The sequence below is a fragment of the Macaca fascicularis genome, chromosome 14, assembly GCF_037993035.2.
Source record: "Macaca fascicularis isolate 582-1 chromosome 14, T2T-MFA8v1.1".
NCBI classification, from domain to species: Eukaryota; Metazoa; Chordata; class Mammalia; order Primates; family Cercopithecidae; genus Macaca; species Macaca fascicularis.
The window spans coordinates 123,901,052-123,922,087 of record NC_088388.1 but is presented as its reverse complement, the minus strand read 5'-3'; the positions used below and the strand labels follow the sequence as shown (position 1 = coordinate 123,922,087).

General features: G+C 45.2%; 1 protein-coding gene across 21 annotated transcripts in view; it reads right to left on the bottom strand.

Moving 5' to 3' along the window:
• Window positions 1-21,036, bottom strand: part of PKNOX2 (PBX/knotted 1 homeobox 2) — a 330,969-nt gene that overhangs the window by 96,466 nt on the left and 213,467 nt on the right. For 17 of the 21 annotated variants that reach the window (XR_012423869.1, XR_012423871.1, XR_012423870.1 and 14 more), the window contains one exon: window positions 5,188-5,295. The exons of the other annotated variants lie outside the window; for them this stretch is intronic. The gene's annotated coding sequence lies outside the window, so the exon portion shown is untranslated. The remainder of the gene's footprint in view (window positions 1-5,187; window positions 5,296-21,036) is intronic. 21 annotated transcript variants of the gene reach the window in all.

Below are 21,036 nucleotides of genomic sequence, written 5' to 3'. Positions count from 1 at the left end.
TATATAATGTATATTATAATATACTATTTATATGTGATTTAAAAATACTGCATATATTATATAGTATACCATATAATATAGTGTATAGTATTATATATTATATATCATGTAGTATACAGTATTATGTATGATATATGCTATATACTATATTATATAGAGAATATACTACAGAGTATTGTATATTATTTAGTATTATATATAATATGTAGTGCTACACAGTATAATACATAATCTCTATAGTATATATAATGCTATATGGTATGTGTTATTTAGTATATTACTATTATTTTACATTATTAAGATTTAGAAGATTTATACTTATTAATATATAGTATATGTTATATATGGTGTATATATGTTATATAGCATATTCAATGCTATGAACTAAAAATAGATAATATCAAATGTAATTTGATAAAAACTTATCGAACTAATACAAATTGGAGGGGGAGGATGTGTGCTAATTTCCTCAACTTTCATAGCAGACAGTTAATGAATAAATAGATAAACAGAGAAAAAAAGGACTTAAGCATAGTATCTGATATAATAAGTGTTCAGCCATCAAATAACTAAAGGCGGAAGCTGTTGTGGTTGACTTTGGATCATGAGCCTTGTGGGGAGAGGTGAGGGTAGGAAGGGAGAGTTTTCATTTGGTATCTTTCACGCTGTTTGCTTTTTCCTCACACATACTTCTAATTTAAAAAATAACTACAATAAATAAATAATTATACATCTATGTAACAGAAAACTATGCAGCAGTTAAAAGTAATGGAGTAGATCTATTTGTTTTGACCCAGAAAGCTATCAATCATATAACCTATGTTAAAAAAGCAAGTTTTTAGAACAATACTTAAAACATAACATTTAACTGTGTTACAATAAGCAGCAAAACTGATAAGATGTTGTCCCTACCTTCAAGGAGATTTCTGACCATGCACCCACTTCTGTGTCCTCTGCCCTGGGCCCTCTGGCCTGCTTGGGACCTCTTCCCTTTGTAAGATGCATGCCTCTTATTTGCTTGCTTGTTTGTTTTTTAGGGACAAGGGTCTCCCTCTGTCACCCAGGTTGGAGTACAATGGAGCAATCATAGCTCACTGCAGCCTCAACCTACTGGCCTCAAGCAATCCTCCCTCCTCAGCCTCCTGAGTAGCTGGGACTACAGGTGTGCATCATCATGCCTGGCTAATTTTTTAAAATTAATACCTCTTTTTGCAGTGGCTAAAAACTATTTTGTACATATTTCAAGTAATAACTCTAAGTTCTTGACTATAAGTGCTCAGTCCAAAGTCTGGCCTGAATGAAGCTGCATAAGAGACGAACAGCTTTCTAGACAAATATCTGGTGGAGGGAAGCAGAGAGGGGAGTGAGAATCCAAGGACTGCAGGATGTCAGGCCTGAAAGACTCCTCAGAGAGCCTGCAGCCCTCCTCCCTCGTTCACAGAGAAGGAACACTTGTGGGGCCCAGAGAGGGGCAGTGGCCAATAAAAGGTCATGCGGTTGAATTATGATGTCCAGAAAAGACAGAACTGGGCTTTGTGAACAGCCAGCATCAGGAAATAGTAGACAAGTTGAAGGCTGACCTGGGGGCCTGAAACCATGGCCTGCAGAGAATCCTACAGGAGGTTCAGAGGGGGCCCATTCAGGAGCTGCTCAGGATGCAGATGGCTTGACTTTGAGGGGAGGCCTGGACAAATCAGACCACATCGCCCTTCCCTAGCGTCCATGGTAATGGGAAAGAAGAAGTTTTAATATAAGTAGAAGGGGGCGCTTTGGGGCTGATGGGGAGGGGCTTGCACAGGAACTGGCATTTTCTGAGCATTTCTGATGCACCAGACATTGTGTGAGGTGCCTTCTTGTGCATTCTCTCATTTAATCTGCACAGAAGCCCCATGAGGTAAATATGATGACCACAATTACAGAAAGACAATGATGGTAAGAAAACTTAAGTGCCTGGGCGCAGTGGCTCATGCCTGTAATCACAGCACTTTGGGAGGCCAAGGCAGGCAGATTACTTGGACTCAGGAGTTACAGACCGGGCTGGAGAACATGGCAAAACACCATCTCTATAAAAAAAAAAAAAAAAAATCAGTCCAGCGTGGAGGTGTGCACACCTGTTGCCCCAGCTACTCAGGAGGCTGAGGCAGGAGGATCACTTGAGCCTGGGAGTGGAGGTTGCAGTGAGCCGAGACTGTGCCACGGCACTCCAGCCTGGGTGACAGAGTGAGACCCTGTCTCAAAAAAAAAAAAAAAAGAAAAAAGAAAAGAAAAAGAAAAGAAAACTTAAGTTACATAACTTGCCCCAAATCTCACAGCCAGCAAATGGCAGAGCTAGAATTGGAGTCTAGGTTGGTCTGGTTCCAAAGCCTAAGTTTCCTCAAGGAACCAGAGGGCTCCAATAACTCTGTGTTCACCAACTGAGAAAAGGAGAAATGTCTCTCCTAAATGGGGATACAACAAATGCTGTTCCCTTCCTGAACCCTGAGTATGGAATCGGCTCCTTTACCCAGTCCATGCCTATCCAGGTACACTGGCTGGCTCTTGAGAACTAGGGTTTATGTTTGCCCAACAGGACTTTGAAAATCCCCACCTCAGAGGATATCAGCATCTGGGACTCCCTTTCCCCCCAGCAGAGTTCCCACAGTGCCAGGCTCGGAAGAAGATGGGCTAGGACCTAGCGTGAGTGCAGGGAGGAGAAGGAGCTGGAGTCCAGGACTCTTGATTTCCAAGTTTTCAGTCCCGAATCTGTCCTGTACCAACCTCAAAGGCATACGACCTGCTCTTGCCACCCCTCAGACACCTGCCCCCAACCTATGTCTCCCTAGGCACCTCTGCCGCCACTGAGCCCTGACTCTGGGAGAAGCAGGCAGGCCCAGGAGAGTATATATGTCAGTTAGGGTTTGTCGTTTACACGTGGAGATCATTAACGAGACTTATTTTTAAATTGTAATTGCAAAATGTAAATGCTCCCCAAACTGATGTGTAATTGCTACCCCCTCCACCCCAGCCCTTCCCCTCTGGTGCCAGCTTTGCAAGGAGAGAATTAGAAAATAAAAAGGGGGTGGATTATGTAAGCAAAACGATTTTAAAAAAAGAGAGCGAGAGAGCTAAGAATTTAAGTGAGACAGCTGGCAGCTTCTCTGATTGCCACACTTCCAGCATTAGCTGCAAAAATTGTCCTTGCCAGTTGCACCCATCCAAGCAATAGTGTCAACTGTATTTAGTCCCTAGAACAGACCATACTGTCACTCACTTGGCAAGACAGTTCAGTGGTTTGTGTGTGTGTGTGTGTGTGTGTGTGTGTGTGTGTGTGTGTGTGTGTCGGGAGTGAGAGGGCGAAGGTCAGGGGTGATATTTGAGATTGCCTCTACCCCATCTGTGGAAGCCTTCCATTCCACAGGAAGACATAATTCACAGCAGGATTAGCAGTCCATCAACCCTGTTACCCATATTCTACCCTGCAGGTGATGGCAAGAACACCTCCATTCTCCATTCTCCCAGGCTCAGACTGTCTTCTTTGGACTCCAGCATCCGCAGCCTCAGCCTGCAGAGAAATAGGACTCTACAGGAGGGTTCAGCAGGAAGAACCTCAGTTCTATTCTCAGTCCCAGAGAAAGCCACTGAACTTGGGCATCAACACACTTCATACAGATTCACCAGGTGTAGAACCCTTGTCCCTTTTTGTACCTTCTTCCCATCTTCTTCAAGCCCTGTCCACAGCTGCCGTCTACAGTGAACTCCTTGTGACATCACTCTGCACATAGACTCCAAATGTTGAAAAGGCTCAACTTGCCCCCGAAACGGGCGTCGCTCAATCCACACTCAGCAAAGTCTTGACCCGCTTAGATACCCTCCCCTCGGCTTCCATGGCGAGGAGCCACAGCTCTCCCATGCTGCGCACCCCTCGTTGACCTAGAACACAGAGCTCCCCAGACAGGAAGAAGCACAAGCATTGCTGCCAGTCTGTCCTCAGACATGTGGTCCTCTGAATAGACTAGCTGCCTGGGGAGCTGGGCAAAGGGACATTCATCTTTGTGGTTAACTCTCCCTTGTTCCCTCTCTCCAGGGAAACTAGCTTTGTGAGGAATTTAGCAATGATTTCTGCCACCGAAATGGAGTCTGATGTAAGGTCATGGTGGCCCTAAGACATCAGGGAAATTTACAAAATCCTGGGCAAGGTCCTTTGGAGTTGGGGCCCAATCTCACCATAGCACATCCAGCCTTTATCATGGCATACTGGAAAGAGGAAAGGGTTGTTTTGGATAACTGCATTTCTAAATCTTTGCCTATATTGATACTTACATCTGTGAGATCATGAAGTTACTTAAGGGGATTAAAAAAAAAACCCTATCTGGCCAGGCATGGTGGCTCACGCCTGTAATCCCAGCACTTTGGGAGGCCAAGGAGGGTAGATCACGAGGTCAGGAGATCGAGACCATCCTGGCTAACACGGTGAAACCCCGTCTCTACTAAAAGTACAAAAAATTAGCTGGTGTGGTGGCAGGTGCCTGTAATCTCAGCTACTCGGGAGGCTGAGGCAGGAGAATGGCATGAACCCAGGAAGCAGAGCTTGCAGTGAGCCGAGATAAAAAAACAAACAAACAAACAAACAAAAACAACAAAAAACCCTATCTGATAAGAGGATTAAATGAGATTCTTTATTCAAAATGCTTTATACATTCAAAAGAACTGTTTCCCTGAGTTCATCAGAAACACCTGGAATGCAGTTTCCATTCAAAAACACTTGGGGTGCAGGTTCCTGAGTCCTAATCCTGACTCAAAGCATCAGAAGCTCTGGCTTTAGGGTCCTGGAACTGCATTTTTAAGGACCCCCCTTCCCCACCACCAGGTCATTCATGGGTGATAATGTTTGCTCCGGAAGGTGGTACAAATGTGATCATCATCATGACACTAAGCAAGGCCCCACCTATCGGTATCAACAGCCATTTATTGTTCACAGAATACGTAGATGAAGAGAGACAGGAATAAGGCTCCTCCTCAAGGAGCTAAGGAGGTGACATAAAGACCTGAGAATAATCATACCATGACTGGCTTTCAAGGTTGTTCATGTTAAGTGTCAGCTCATGTTCTGAGCTGGTTCTAGAGGTCTTCAGAAGGAAAGATAACCTTTCCTTGTTACATAAAGATAACATGTAACTATATGTTAAAGGACAGAAGAGCATTTCTTACTGTTCAGGTGATCCCAGGGGTCTCTGAGATGGTCCTCAGGAGAGTCACTCCCCTCTTTCTACTTCCAGCTGGGCCAGAATTTCTTCCTGTCTGCTAGAGCCAAAGCACCTGCAAAAAAGCGTAGAGCAGCTCTCAGCAGGGAAGGCAAGAATTGCAGGGGTGGTCAGAGAAGAGGGGCTCCCAGGCTCTGCTCTCCCCTTTCCAGGCCTCTGCAGGATGTCCTCTATTCTGTAACTTCCCTTGCAGCCGTTTCTCCTGTATTTTCCATTCAACTCTCTCTCAATGTGGTTACTGAGGCCCACGGAGTCACTGTAGCCAAGCCCTGGTCTCTGTTGAACACGCCCTATTGTTGCCCATCTGGCTTCCTGTCACCAGGAGTGCCTGCGGCCCTCTCCCCCAAGTGCGGGCAGGTGCCTGTGAGTGATTTCTGTGGTGCTGGGAAGACCACAGCTGACATCTTGTATTAAGGCTGTGGTGAAACTCAGAGGAAGGGGGGACAGTGGTAGAGTTGTCAGGTGTGTGGATGCAAATGATAGCAGGCTTCGGCTGGGATCTGGAGAGACACTGGGGGTAAGGGTGGGTGGGGAGGTGTCCAGGGCAGAAGGGAGGAAGAGTGGGAGGGGAATGGACCCAAAGCAGCACTTAGCACTAAAGGACAACCTGTGACCTCAAGGTGGCTTTGGCTGCACAACTTATTTTTATTTTTCTATTAAAGCGAATTAATTTTGTTTGTCAATATTTGAAATGGACCACGATGTTGGTGAATGGAGGCTGGGTGGTCAGCACTTCCATAAGGTCTGACTGGACACTTCTCAAACAGTCCCATCAATTTCTCCTTGTGGATGAGTTGCTAATTGGACTTCAGTGAGGCTGTGCTTGGAGTCAGGATGGCGGGGTCAGGGGAGGGGGCTGCTCTGAGGCCTGGCTGCACTTTCAGAGCAGCATCGGGAGAACCGCTGGCCAGGAAGGCCAGCCCTATACCAGAGGTAAATGCATCTTTAACATTAACAGTTCCTTCCTAGTTAACACCATCTTACTCTCCCTGTAAAAACACATTTGCACCTCAGTAAAGAATGTAATTAACTGGTGACATGACAACAAGAGGAGCGAAACAGTGGCCCAGGCCGGGAGCTGCAAGGGGTGGTGGTGGTGGGGTGGTGGAAATTTAGATATTTGCCTGAACAAGACTTTCTCATCCTCCCTTCTGGTGTATATGTGTGTGTGTGTGTGTGTGTGTGTGTGTGTGCGCGCGCGTGCGCGCGTGCACGTGTGTGTCTGTGTGTGTGTCTGTGTGTGTGCGTGTGCGCGTGCGCGTGCTCGCGTGTGCGTGTGTGTGCGCGCGCGCGTGTGTGTGTGTCTGTGTGTGTGTGTGTGTCTGTGTGTGTGTGTGTCTGTGTGTGTGTCTGTGTGTGTGTGTGTGTGTGTGTGTGCACGCGCGCCCACGCACTGCTGGGAGGTGAGGGTGGCAGAGAGATAGCATCCGGGATCCTGAAGGAGGTTTGAATTCCTGGTGGCAGGAGAGAGGAAGTCGAGGGTGCCGGGAGGTGGGATGAGCTGAAGGAAGCAAGGATAAGCAGGGTGGTTTGTGAATTTCCATTAACAAAAGCTCTCTGGATTAAAACAAAAACCTCTCCCTTTCTTGCACCCCAGGCTCCTCCCAAGAGCAAATAAGGGACACCAGCCATTGCCTGCCCTGGGCAGCCCCTGGGAAGAGCCCAAGAGATCAGGACCAGCTCACAGGCATCATCGTGGTCCAGTTACTCCTAGCTTGTTCCCTGCACCAGGCTTCTCCTCCATGTGACCTTGTTTGTGAACTTTGTGACCGACTCCCAGTTCTGTGGCCACCCCAGCAGCAAACCTGGGCAATATGCCTGATTCCTCCCTCCTCCAAGCCTCATCTCCTTTTCACTCCTCCATCACTATCCCACTTCTCATCCTCTTCCAGGCAGGCCTGAAGATATCTTCCCTCCTTTCCATCCCCAGCAGCACAAGCTACAAAGGACCCCTCTCCCGGCCATGCTCCTCCTTCCCACCATCGGCCCCACAGAGCACCCTGCACTGCTGCTTCCAGGCAGAGCTACCGGGATAGGTGACTTCATTCATGCTCTTCAAGGTCTCGTCCATGCCAGGCACTGCCGACACAGCGTGAGTGCCTCACACCTGTAAATGGGCTTACAGTTGTGGCACCACCCCCGCCAGAAGTACAATGACTTCCAGCTCAGAGAAGGCCTTCAACACACGTCTGCTCATTGTCTAGATTCCTGCTCAGAGAAGGCCTTCAACACACGTCTGCCCATTGTCTAGAAAGCAGCTGGTCCCGACTGCCTTTCTAGACCCATCTTCCACCCTGCACCAGTGGCTGTCTACTCTCCAACCACTCACAACACCTGCCATTCTCCAAACCTGTCCACAACTTCCCACTCCCCTCAATGCCCGATTCTATATTTCTATCTGATCAGATATTTCTACCGGAACCATTCTTCATTGTTCACGCAAACATTCTGGCTGCTGCCTCCACAGCCAGAAGCAATTTTTCCTCCTCTGTGCTTCCAAATAACATGTTGATTGTCATTCTCTAAAAGCTCTAGTCACATCCTGTCTCATGCTATGGTTATCTTAGATATCTTTCATCTCCTTCCAAACTATAAGCTTCTCATGGGCAGAAGTCCTATCTTAAATCTGTAAAATTTTTTCAGTTCACAAAGTACTTTCACATGTAATATCTTCTTTAACTCTTAAAGCAAAACCTGTAAAAATAGGTATTTTAATATGACGATTGTGTTACCTTTAAAAAATAGCAAATACTTCTCGTAAAAAATAGATAAATAAGAGGAACAATGTTAAGTTAGTAGCAATCCTACAATACAAATATAAGCTACAGTTAATATTTGGAATAAAATGCTTCTTTTTTAAAAGCAGTATCATATTTTCATACTGTTCACTAAATAGCCTTTTATATTTAACAACATATCATAAACACCTTTTCATGTAGGAGGAAAATATATTATAATTTTAATGATTATGGCATTCCATTTATGGGTATACTATAATTACTCAGACAAATTCTTCACATTTGTTGTTTAGATTATTTCCAGTTTTTGCTATTATAAACATGTAATGACTATTCTTGCAGCGGACTCTTACTCCAGACTTGATAATTTTCTTAGGATACGTTTCTGGATGTGGAATTGCCAAGTCCAAAGGTGTGTTCATCTTAAGGGATTTTTACAAATTACTTGCAGGAAGGTCACACCCATTTACGTCCGTCAGCAGCATATGAGAGGCGCCTTTCCCCTGCCAGGTAGTTGCTCTGATTTTGTAGACGTGGAAAACGAGGCTTAGGAGAGTCAAGCACAGGGCTTGCCTAAGAAAACAGCCAGCAAGTGGTGTATCTTCTGACTCCAGACATTTTGTTCTCCCAAGCTCTCTGCTTCTCTTTGCCCTTCTGTTTCTTACCAATCCAAAGAGAGTGCTTGCAGTAGTAAGTGCTAAATTAATGTTGCACTCACCGAAGGAGAGGCAGAGGTGGCTGTGCCCTGAGTGGCAGGGTGGGACAATCCTGGGAGCTTTGCTAACATCAGCCTTTTCCAGGTGTCTGAGGCTGACTTGGCAAATGACAGATCTGTTCTTCGGTAGCTTTTTACTACTCCCTCCTGCCCTTTTCTGGGAAGGTACAAATTGCTTCAATTTAGTCCCCATATATTAAGAATCTACCTTGTGCTGGTGCCTGGGCATCAAAGACAAAACACACACACTATCTGTCTCTGTCTCTCTTTCTCTCTCACTCACTCTCTCTCTTTCCCTCTCTCTCCCCTGCTCTCTCCCTGTCTTCTAGGTGCTTACAGTCTAGTGGGCAAAACAGAAGGTAAAGAAATAATTGTCACCTACAATGTGTGTGTGATGCTGCTTCTGACTGTCAGCCTCCGGATCCCACAATGGCCGGAGCAGGGCTCAGGGCCAGGGTCAGGGTTGGGGAGGGGAGGAAGCCCTGCCTGACTCCAACCTCTGTCTCCTTCATTGTGTCCCTACTGGTGCTGGGGGTCCAGGGCTCCCTCTGACATCCTGCTGTAGCCATGTGTTCCTTGTCTTTCTGCTCTAGCTGAGCCTCTGCTGTCCCCATCCCAAGACGACCCAGAGGAGCTAGAACTCCTCAGAGAGGAATCACTGCAATATTAGGGAAAGAAGCTGACCCTGCTCTCCTCTCAGGGATTGATAAAACACATTTGAGAGAGGAAGGACTATCCAAGGTGACACCAGCACGCCCCCATGCAGGGCACCGCTTCAGGGCTACAATATACTTGGAATTCTCCTTCCCAGAACTGATAACTGCCAAGTTCTACTTGTTTCCCAACAGCCTACAGAAAGCTACAAGGCATAAATACAGTCTGTAATCTCCTTCCTGTCACTGCCAGCGATTCCGCAAAGCACAAGGGGGACCACTCACACGACAGAGAGCCAGGCTGGCAGGGAGGAGGAGACCCCTGATGGCCGCAGCCATCCTCCCAGCCTCCAACCCGCCACTTGCCCTCCACACTCAAGCTGTGTGCCCCTTTCTAGATTGCAGGCAGAGGGACCCAACACTCCCCTTTTTGTCACCATGCAGAGCTCTTCCTCTGCGAAAGCTAAGAAGCAGCACAGCAGGCAGGGCCAAGCCGCAGATGCAGACAGGAAGTCAGAGAGAAATGGACGGATGGGAAGACACGGGGCTGTGTGACCCAGTGGCCCAGATGGTTTGGGGGACAAGAAAGGAAGCAAGAGCTTCAGATTGAAGATAAAGTTCCTCTGTCCTCACGACCTCCCCACCTCCAGCACTGTGGCTCCCACAGGCCTCTCTCTGCCTATCTAAGTTCATTCTACTGGACCCCTCTACAGACATGAGCTGGCTTCTCCACAGATCACCTTTGCTTGTTTTGCCAACTTGTGCTTAGGCTTTTTGCAGATGAGTTGGATAGGTGAAGACTGAGCCTCTGGAATCTGTGGCCAGAGACCCAAACCAAAGCTTGTTCCCTGTCCACTCTGGGAAGGTTACCCCACTCTGGTGTCTATCTCAGGAGCATAAAATGCCAAGGTTCTTGCCCCAGTTGGCCCAAGAGCCTAAAAAAGAATCTCTTCTCACTCTGGAGCCCACCGAGGGCCACTTCTTCCATGAGTGCAGTGATGAAAGTGTGGTTTGCCTACACGGACACCCCAGCAATCCCTAATAGCTGATGTTTGTGAATCCTCAGGCTTCACCTCCCTGCTGGCGGGGGTGAGCCATGGAGGCGTGGCAGCCAGGACCAGCTTTGCCACATGTTTGCTCTGTGATGTTGGATGAAATATGCCACCAGTTTGAATTCTGTTTCCTCCTCATCATACTGGTTTTCATCATTGCCATCGATAAACAAGGGGCTGGGCCTGACAGTGTGACATTCTCTGGTCTCATTCTCTGGCGATGCTTGACCAGCTGTTAAACTCAATTGTCATCCCAGGGAAAGCCTCAAATTTCACCAAAGCAATGAGGCTGATCTCAAAGAGACCAGATGCCAATCCTTTAGAAAGAGGGGCTCTTTGGAAGCCAAAATAATTCATTGACTTATTTATAATGTTTCTCCTCTACTCAAAAGCTTATAATGGCTTGCCAGGGCCTAAAAGACAAAATTGAGATTTCTTAGCTTCCATTCTTCCCCTTCATTATCAGCCTGATCCTACCAATATTACCTAACCCCCCACTACTTTCAAATCTGAACCTTTTCTCCAGCCAGGCCAGGCTGCCACTGCTTCATGGCCAAGCACACCCCCTGTGTGAGCTCCCTGGCCCTCCTGGCCCACCTGCCATGCTTCCCTTTCCTCCTTTGTCCAGGTCCCTTCCAACCTGCAAAGACCAGCTCAAGTCCTGCCTTTCTGCAGCCGAATGAACTCAGCCTCGGCAAGTTGCCCCTCACCCTATTACCGACCCTTGATCTTACTTAATTTCGTGAGCCCCTGCTTTGTGCATGAATTTTAATCTCCTCAATGTCATCATAAGCTTTGGATTGTGAGACTTTCATGTTTCTCTTATTCCTTCCATACGTACCTAGGTTAGTACTGTGCCCATGGAGATCATGGAAAGTATTGTTCCTGTCACATGAAGAAGAGTCACTACTAGAAAATATTAAATCAGATCAATGCTGAACCAGTTCAGTTGATGGTTTGCTTATTTAGTTATTATTATTAATTACCAAAGGTATCACAGTTCTCTATATTTCAACGTGTTCTTGAATTGAGAGCTGTTGACTAAACTATGTATTATTTTGCATGCTTCCTGCACTAATAATAAGTGAATGTGGGAGAGAGAATACAATGGGCGGAAAGGTGAAGTCAGACAACCTTGAATTCCAATCCTAGGTTCCCGTCTTCCAAGCTGTATAAGTCACGGTTTTCCTACTTCTGTAAAATGGTTACAATAATACCCAACTCACAGGATTTGATGGTATTACATTAGACATGTGATATGCTTAGCAGATAGCAAAGGGCTTGGCAATGATGTAGACTAAACCTTTCATAAATGATGACTATTGTCATTAGTGACAACGATAGCAATAATAACTTGTTTAGATCATCTAGCAGAATCCTACTCATCCTCTGAGACTCAGCTCTGTTAGATTTTCTCTCAGGGCCACTGAGCCCCATACAGAGCGTCTGTCATTCCTTCCTTTCTGCTCCCCTAATACCTGGGACCATATCTCCAAGACAAAGTCCAAAGTCCTTAGCCATGAACTCCAGGCTGTGTCACTGAATTATCTGTTCCTAGGTGTGTCCCTCCCACTAAGCTCTGAGTTTCCAGAGGGCAGGGATTCTGTATTCCTCACCGTGCACTTCCAGTCCTGGCCTAGCATCAGGCTCAACGTGCATCTATTAAATGAGGGAAAGAATGGATAAGCAGGAATGACAGATGCAGTCAAGAGACCTGGGCAGCGTTTGGCCAGTCAGAAATTTTCTTTCTGGAGAAAGGGGCCTGGGGGAGAGACTGGTAATTAGGAATGCATCATGGAAAGCAAATGTCTGCTTTAACTCAGCTAAGACCAGCCCACTTGAAAGGGACTTTAGAAAAAGCCTTTCACTTGCCCAGCAGGATATTTCTTATTTCTTTTGGGGAACCTTCAGCCCCATCGGAAGACTTTGACATTGAACGCCTCTGCAAGGCCCTGCCTGTCTCTACTTTCCTTACCAAACTCAGCTCAGCCTCCTTCTCTCAATCTTCCCCTCCCATCCCTTTCCCCAGTGGTCAGACCCTCAGCCTCGGAGTCCCTGCTCTCTCCCCGAGCCAGCCTGCTTGATGACTCTGGCTTCCAAGGCAGGTTCCCCAGCACCAATGGCTCTCTCCAGAAGCAGGTGAAGGTCAGTGCATCTTGGTACAATCTGTTTGTTTTTGCCTCTGCCACCAGATAGAGCGAGCTACATTTTCCTCCTTTCCATCTCCATGGCCACATCTCAGCTCAGCAATTCCCTCCTGATCCATCTCCCTGGGGGCTGCTGCATCCTCCACAGGCTGCACAAGGACCGTTCCAGCAGCTTAGAGCATCCTATGCACAGTTCTCTTCACCCTTAGCCAGCCACATTGTGATCATCTGGGTACCACTCTGCCACCCCACTCAATTATATAATCCTAATTGGAATCTCAAGCCTATAGAACTCCCCAGAGCCTAAGATGTATTTTGTACATATAAGGTGTTCAGCGTATTTGCTGGATAAAGGAGTAAATACATGTATATATTCAGCAGAGGGCATGTGGAGTGTATAACACACCACATGCTGATCTCCTTTACGAAGAACTATATTATCCAATTTATTACTGAGGCCTTGCAGCAACTTTGGAAAGTAGTTATTATTAGTCCTATTTTTAAAAAGGGAAAACTGAGGTTAGAAAAGTTAAGTGACTGGCCCAAACACACAAAACTGGTTAAGGGGTGAAGAGAAAGGGTGGAGTCCAAAGGTGCTGTTGTGGCCTCGTCAGAACAGCTCCTGGGCACCTGCCCACCTGCCTATCTAGTCTGGAAAAGCTGTAAAGAGGCTGAGCTGCTTCTGTTCTGCCTCTCTTGGGAAATAAACAAGAAGAATTCTTCTTCTCATCATTTGGTGAGTCGGTGACATTTCATTTGACAAAGAATCTAGGAAAAGCCTCTCTTGGGACTAGTTTTGGGACCAGGCTCTGATAATATTGCTTTATTGAAAAAGGATGCGAGGAACTGAGCTCCGGATAGCCTTTTACGTGGAGTAATTTATGCAGGAAATGAGAAATATATTTTTTTAAAGAACACACATTGCTCTACATAGTCACAAAGACAGCAGTGACCACACACACACACACACACACACACACACACATTCCCAGAAATGCTGTCACAGACACACAAAGGCACAGATTCCAGTTCAGGGTCATGCCACACACAGTAAGCAGCCAGAAGATTCCAAGTCAGATGGATACAGAGCCTTAGGCTCACACCCACTTGCCAAACAGTGGGAAGGCTCTCTCTGACTTTCCTTTCCATGCCTCCCGGGGGAAATTGTGATTTTCCCCACACATGTAAATTTTCGTTATTAAGGAATGCAGAGGAAGCATGACATTGAAGAAATTAATCTCTCTGTGCCTCCCTGCCCTTCTCAGGGCTCTATTTCCTCCCACGATGACCACACCACATATGGAGATGGTGTCAATCCGATGACCTGCACCTTGGGGCCCAGTTCCCACTCAGGGAAGATTTACACCTTGTGCCTTGCAGACGTTTCAGTCATAACCAGCTCCTGGAGGACAGCAAAGGAAGGCAACAAGGAAGGGAAATGAAATGTCTGTAAAATTCTCATTCAGATACTGCTGAGAAATGAATTTCAGAAGTGGAAGGGATGGTAAAAAGGATTTTATTTAAAATGCCTTTCTCCCTAGGCTGTTTGTGAAGAGTTGGGATTTGAAAGGATATCTGAAAGTTAGGACTTACCTTCCAGCCATGGTGATTTTGACCTGGGCTCAAAGCAGAGCCCAGGATCCCTGTTCTTACAAAATTGGCACCAAGAAACTCACAGATACTGCAAATGCACCAGGAGCCAAGACACCTGGCTTCTATCCATAACTGTCCTGCATCAGCATGTCACTGCTCTGGGCCTCAGTTTTTCCATCTGCAAAGTGAGGTTAGGACCAGATGATCCCTTCCACCATGGTCTGCATCAGGGGACTCCTTGCTCTGCCTTGGTCCAGTGTTAATAAGACTTTACATACTGCTGTTATCTGCAAGATGATATGTACAACCCAAAGCATGCCCAATCCCATCCATTAACTTTTTGTTTATGCTTCACTGTAACTTTGTGAGGTTGGTAGTGCTGGTATCAATATACCGATTTTACAGACAGAATAAGCAAAACTGAGACTTAACTGTCTCAGGTAAGGTCACAAAAATAATTAATATTGAAATCTCAAGTTGATCTATTGGGATATTCCATGGAAAGTTGATCTGCACACTCTGGGGGATCTGGGGGACACAGGGGGTATAGCGGATGACTAACTGCTCCCCCTTCCAGCTCTGCAGCCAAGCATCTGTCACAGTGATTCAGCAGTGAGGGTGTCATCATCCATGGGGAGTTCTGGGTGTGATGCTGCCCAGGAGCCACCGGGCTCATCAGGATTAAACCCCTATGACAGCAGCGGCATCTTGGGCGGGGTGGGGAAGGTGGTCATCAATGGGCTTCACTCCATGGAAAATGCAGAGGACAGCACCTTGTGACTGTATCTGCATAAGAGAGGACAAGGCCCCTCAGCACTCTCATAATGATGAAGAGGACAGAGAGTGGAGGGGGCTGTAGAACAAAAGGGGAGAGTCTAGAGGGATGGCTACCAGCACTTGCATATGCCTCCCAAAGCTAGGCCTTTTTCCGCACGGCTGCACTGCTGTTCCCCATTTTTCTCCAGTACACTCTAAACTCTGAAAATAAACCCTAGGACCTCAGATCACCCATTCCTATGCTCAAAAACATATATATATATTTTTTTTAAATAAGACACATCTTTAGTGCAGGTATTTGAGACCTTTCGTGACGTGGCCCCTACCTAACTTCCAGCCTATGACCCTCCTTCAAGGACGCTAGGTCAGCGGCTGGCGAACCACACCCTATGGTCTGAATGTGCCTCTACAAAATTCGTATCGAAACCTGATCCCCATTGTGGTGCTATTAAGAGATGGGGCCTTTTGGAAAGTGATTAATTTATGAGAGCTCTGCCCTCATCAATGGGATTAGTGCCCTTATAAAAAAGACTCGAGTGAGCTCCTTTTGCCCAGCCCCTGTGTGAGGATACGCAGAAGGTCCCGTCTATGAGAAAGGAGCCGTCACTAAACACTGAATCTGCTGATGCCTTGATCTTAGAGTTCCAATCTCCAGAACTGTGAGAAATAAATTCCAGTGTTATAGACATTACCCAGTCTAAAGTATTTTGTGATAGCAGCCCAAAAGGACTAAGACATAAACTCACAAGCCAAATACTGAGGCTGCCTGTATTTGTAATTAAAGTTTTATTGGAACACAGCCACACCCATTTGTTTACTATTGTCTATGGCTGCTTCCCGCTGTGATGACAGCGTTGAACATGGTCAGCCCTCCATATCTGTGGGTTTCACATCCACGGATTCAACCAACTGCAGATAGAAAATATTCGGGAAAAAATTTAATCTGTACTGAACATGTACAGACTTTTTTTCTTGTCATTATTCCCTAAACAATACAGTAGGACAGCTATTTACATAGCATTTACATTGTATTAGGTATTATAAGTAATCTAGAGATTTAAAGTATACAGGAGTATGTGCGTAGGTTATATGCAAATACTACACCATTTTATATAAGGGACTTGAGCATCTGTGAATTTTGGTATCCGTGGGTGGTCTTGAAATCAGTTCCCCACAGATACCGAGGGATGATTGCAGTTGCAACACAAGACCTGAAATATTTACTGTTCGAAATTTTACAGAAAAAGTTTGCTGATCTCTGCTCTGGGTTATAGTTAAACTATACTCACCCTTTCCTATACAGATTCCACTTTTAGATATCTCCAGGCCTTTGCTTGTTCCAAGACTGGGATGACCTCTTTCCATACTCTAATAGTTGAAATACAGCTCATTCCTCAAGGACTCAGCTCAAATATTATTTACTCTGTGATGCCTCCTGAATTGCTACAAAGAATTGCTCATAGCTCTTTACAGCCATGGCACATTGTTAGGATGACCCCACAATATATCATTCAAACCGGAGTAATTTTGAGAGTGAAAGAGAGCACAGTGACTAATTACACAGCAACTGCAGGTTGCAACTGAGACCATGCCAGGCAAAGCAGGTTGTGTGGTTGCCGGCAAGGAGTGCTTCTGTCATCCTGCCTCCTAAGGGTTAACTGTTTACATATCCAGCTCCCTCCAGGAGGCAGCATGCTTAAGGGCAAGGGCAGTGTGGGGATTTTTTTGACCCTCAGAGCATCTTTACACAGAGAATGTGATCAATTCATATTTGTGGAGATGAAAGAAAGAAGGCTCTGGTCCTAAGCTAGACACAAGCAGTTTCTTTAAGAGTAGCAAGCTGGAATAACAGAGGACAGAGGAGCCATTAGCTAAATGGAGAGGAGGTGCTTACAGCCAATGGAGGTTGCAGGCTTGTGTGTGTTTCATGGAGCCTGTATGCCTAGCTCCACAGGGCGTTTCAGTACCTGGAACACCAGGTACTCACCCTTCTGCTTCTCTGGCTCCCCTGCAACCCACCCTTCTGTTCCTCCAAGCCCAGCCCATTCATCCTCTCAGCTCCTGCTTTCCCTCCTGACATCTGGTCTCACAGATCCTGGGGTGTATCTCTTGTTCTACAGGGTACCATGTACATCTCAGTCCTGGGTCTATAATGATCAAAGTGGTCGTAACCTCCTGAATCTCTGCTGTGTTAGAAAAGGAGGGGTGCTAATTCAAGGGCTATAGCTTATTTCTGTGGATTCCTAGATTCCCACTTGAGACTGAATACTGGGTAACCAGAATTTAAATATGCGTCTCCTTTCATAAAGCACCGGAACATTCCATAGACTTCTGCTCACTAAAATGGGAGACAGGAAACAGCAAGGGATATGATGACCCATTTAACATTCTTGACACGCTCCATCTGTTTTCCTTTAAACAGCAGGAAAGATCTTTTTGAAGGTGCAAATATTCTACTACATGGTTATACCTCCCTTGTTTCAAGAACGGTATGGCTTTCCCATTCTTGAGATCAAAGTCAAAAGCCTTACCATGGTCTAGAAGATCAGTCTGGCCCTTCCCACCTTTCCAGCCTCATCTAGCTTGCTGTTTGGCCTCCATCCACCCAGGCCTTTGTTCCCTCAAACAAGCCATGCTTCTTCCCACCACAGGGCCTTTGCACAAGCTAACCACATTCCTGGAAGGTACTCTTTCTTCATTCACTTTTAACTAGTAATAGCCTGCTTTGCTTTCACATCTCAACTCAAGAATCACTTCCTCAGGGGAGCTACAGAGACCTCTCAGGTAAGGCTCCTTTGTTATATGCATTTCTTAATTCAGTTTGAGAATTTAATTAATGTTGTAATTATATTTATTTGTGATTATTTGAGTAACGTCTGTTTTCTCCATTAGTTTGTAAACTCCATGTGGACAAGGGTCCAGACTTGTTTTGCTCATCTTGAAACCCTAGCACCTGGTAGCACTTAAAAATATTACAGACACATCTCATTTTATTGCACTTCACTTTGGTGTGCTTTGCAGATATTGCATTTTTTACAAATTGAAGGTTCATGGCAACACCGCATTGAGCAAGTTTATCAGCACCATTTTTCCAACAACAGGTACTCACTTCATGTCTCTGTGTCACGTTTTGGTAATTCTCACCATATTTCAGACTTTTTCATTATTATATATGTTATGGTGATCTGTGATGAATGATCTTTCATGTTATTATTGTAATTATTTTGGGGTGCCATAAAATGTACCCCTATAAGATGGTGAACTTAATAAATGTCGTGTGTTAGACACAACAATATTAAAATAAGGGCAATTAATAACGCTACTGTGACCTCTAAATGTCCTAGTGAAAGAAGGAGTCCCATGTTTCTCACTTTAAATCAAAAGTTAGAAATGATTAAGCTTAGTGAGGGAGGCATATCAAAAACTGAGTAGTCTGTTTTCACATTGCTATAAAGAAATACCTGAGACTGGGTAATTTATGAACAAAAGAAGTTTAACCGACTCACAGTTCAGCATGGCTGGGGGAGCCTCAGGAAACTTACAATCATGGTGGAAGGGGAAGGGGAAGCAAGCCACGTCTTACATAGCAGCAGGAGAAAGGGGTGAGGGGAACCGCCAGACACTTATAAACCATCAGATCTCATGAGAACTCACTCACTATCACAAGAACAGCATGGGGGAAGCCCACCCATGATCCAATCACCTCCCACCAGGTCCCTCCCTCAACAGGCAGGGATTACAATTTGAAATGAGATTTGGGTAGGGACACAGAGCTGAACCATATCATTGAGATAGGGCAAAAGTTAGGCCTTTGTGTCAAACAGCCAAGTTGTGAATTCAAAGGAAAATTTCTTGAGAGAAATTTAAAGTGCTACTCCAGTGAACACATGATAGAGAAGTTAGTGAGACAGCCTGATTGCTGACATGGAAAAAGTTTGAGTGGTCTGGATAGAAGATCAAACCAAACACAACATTCTCTAAAGCCAAAGCCTAATCCAGAGCAATACCATAATTCTCTTCAATTCTATGAAGGCTGAGAGAGGTGAGAAAGCTGCAGAAGAAAAGTTGGGGCATGGCACAGTGGCTCACATCTGTAATCCCAGCACTTTTGGAGGCTGAGGCGGGTGCATCACCTGAGGTCAGGAGTTCAAGACCAACCTGGGCAACATGGTAAAACCTCGTCTCTACCAAAAATGCAGGGAAAAAAAAAAAAAAAAGTAGCCAGGCATGATGGCAGGTGCCTGTAATCCCAGCTACTCAGGAGGCTGAGGCAGGAGAATCACTTGAACCCAGGAGGCAGAGGTTGCAGTGAGCCGAGATTGAACCATTGCATTCCAGCCTGGGTGACAGAGCAAGACTCTGTCTCCAAGAAAATAAAAAAAGAAAAATTGGAAGCTAGCAGAGGTTGGTTCATGAGGTTTAGAGAAAGAAACTATCTCAATAACATTAAAGTGCAAGGTGAAGCAGCAAGTGCTGAAGTATTATAGAAGCTGCATCAAGTTATCCAGAAGACCTAGCTAAGATCATTGATTAAGGCTACAGTAAACAACAGATTTTTCAATGTAGACAAAATAGCCTTATGTTGAAAGAAGATGCCATCCAGAACTTTCACAGCTAGAAAGGAGAAGTCAATGTCTGGCTTCAAATTCACAAAAAAACAGGTTGACTTTTTTGTTATTGGCTAATGCAGCTGGTGACTTTAAGTTGAAACCAGGGCTCATTTACCATTCCAAAAGTCCTAGGACCCTTAAGAATGATGCTAAATCTGCTCTGCCTGCACTCTACAAGTGGAACAACAAAGCCTGGGTGACAGCTCATCTGTTTACAGCATGGTTTACTGAATATTTTAAGCCCAGCGTTGAGACCTACTGCTCAGAAACAAAGATTCCTTTCAAAACGTTACTGGTCATTGACAATGCACGTGGTTACCCAATAGCTCTGATGGAGATGTACAAGGAGATTAATGTAGTTTTCGTGCTTGCTAACACAACTTCCATTCTGCAGCCCATAGATCAAGGAGCACTTTTGACTTTCATGTCTTATTGTTTAAGAAGTACATTTTGTTAACGCTCTTGCTGCCATAGACATCAATTCCTCTGATGGATCTGAGAAGAAAATTAAAAATTTTCACCATTCTAGATGCCATTAAGAGCATTCATGATTCATGGGAGGAGGTCACAATTAGCATTAACAGGGATTTAGAAGAAGTTGATTTCAACCCTCGTAGATGACTTTGAGGGGTTCAAGATTTCAGTGGGGGGAATAGCTGCAGATGTGGTGGAAATAACAAGAGAACTAGAATGAGAAGTGGAGCCTGAAGACGTGACTGAACTGCTGCAATCTCATGGTCAAACTTGAATGGAGGAGAAATTGCTTCTTATGGATGAACAAAGAATGCAGTTTCCTGAGATGGAATCTCCTCCTGGAGAAGATGCTGTGTGCATTGTTGAAATGACAACAAGGGATTTAGAATATCACATACACTAAGCTGATGAAGCAGCAGCAAAGTTAGAGAGAATTGACTTCAATTTTGAAAAAAGTTCTACTGTGGATAAAATGCTATCAAACAACATCACATACTACAGATAAATCTTTTATGAGAGGGCGAGTCTGTCGATACAACAAACTTCATTGTTGTCTTATTTTAAGAAGTTGCTGCAGCCACCCCAACCTTCAGAACCACCATCCTAATCAGCCAGCAGCCATCAACACTGAGGCAAAACCCTCCAGCAGCAAAAAAATTATGACTCGCTGAAAGCCGAGATCATCGTTAAGTATTTTTTAAGCAACAAAGTATTTTTAAATTAAGGTACGTATGTTGTTTTTTAAGGCATAATGCTATTCCACACTTAATAGACTGCAGTATAGTGTAAACATAACTTTTATATGCCCTGGGAAACCAACAGATTCATGTGACTTGCTTTATTTTCATATTGTCTTTATTGTGGTGGTCTGGAATCCAACCCGTGATGTCTCCCAGGTGTGCCTGTGATGGAATGATCACCCTCAGGAACCGAGTCAAAGACTGGGAAGGCTACCTCTGAGCATTTCTCGATGCAGTAAGTGAAGGTAATTCCAGATGAAGCTAGGGATTAAACTCCCCTTTCTTCTTACCCTGCAC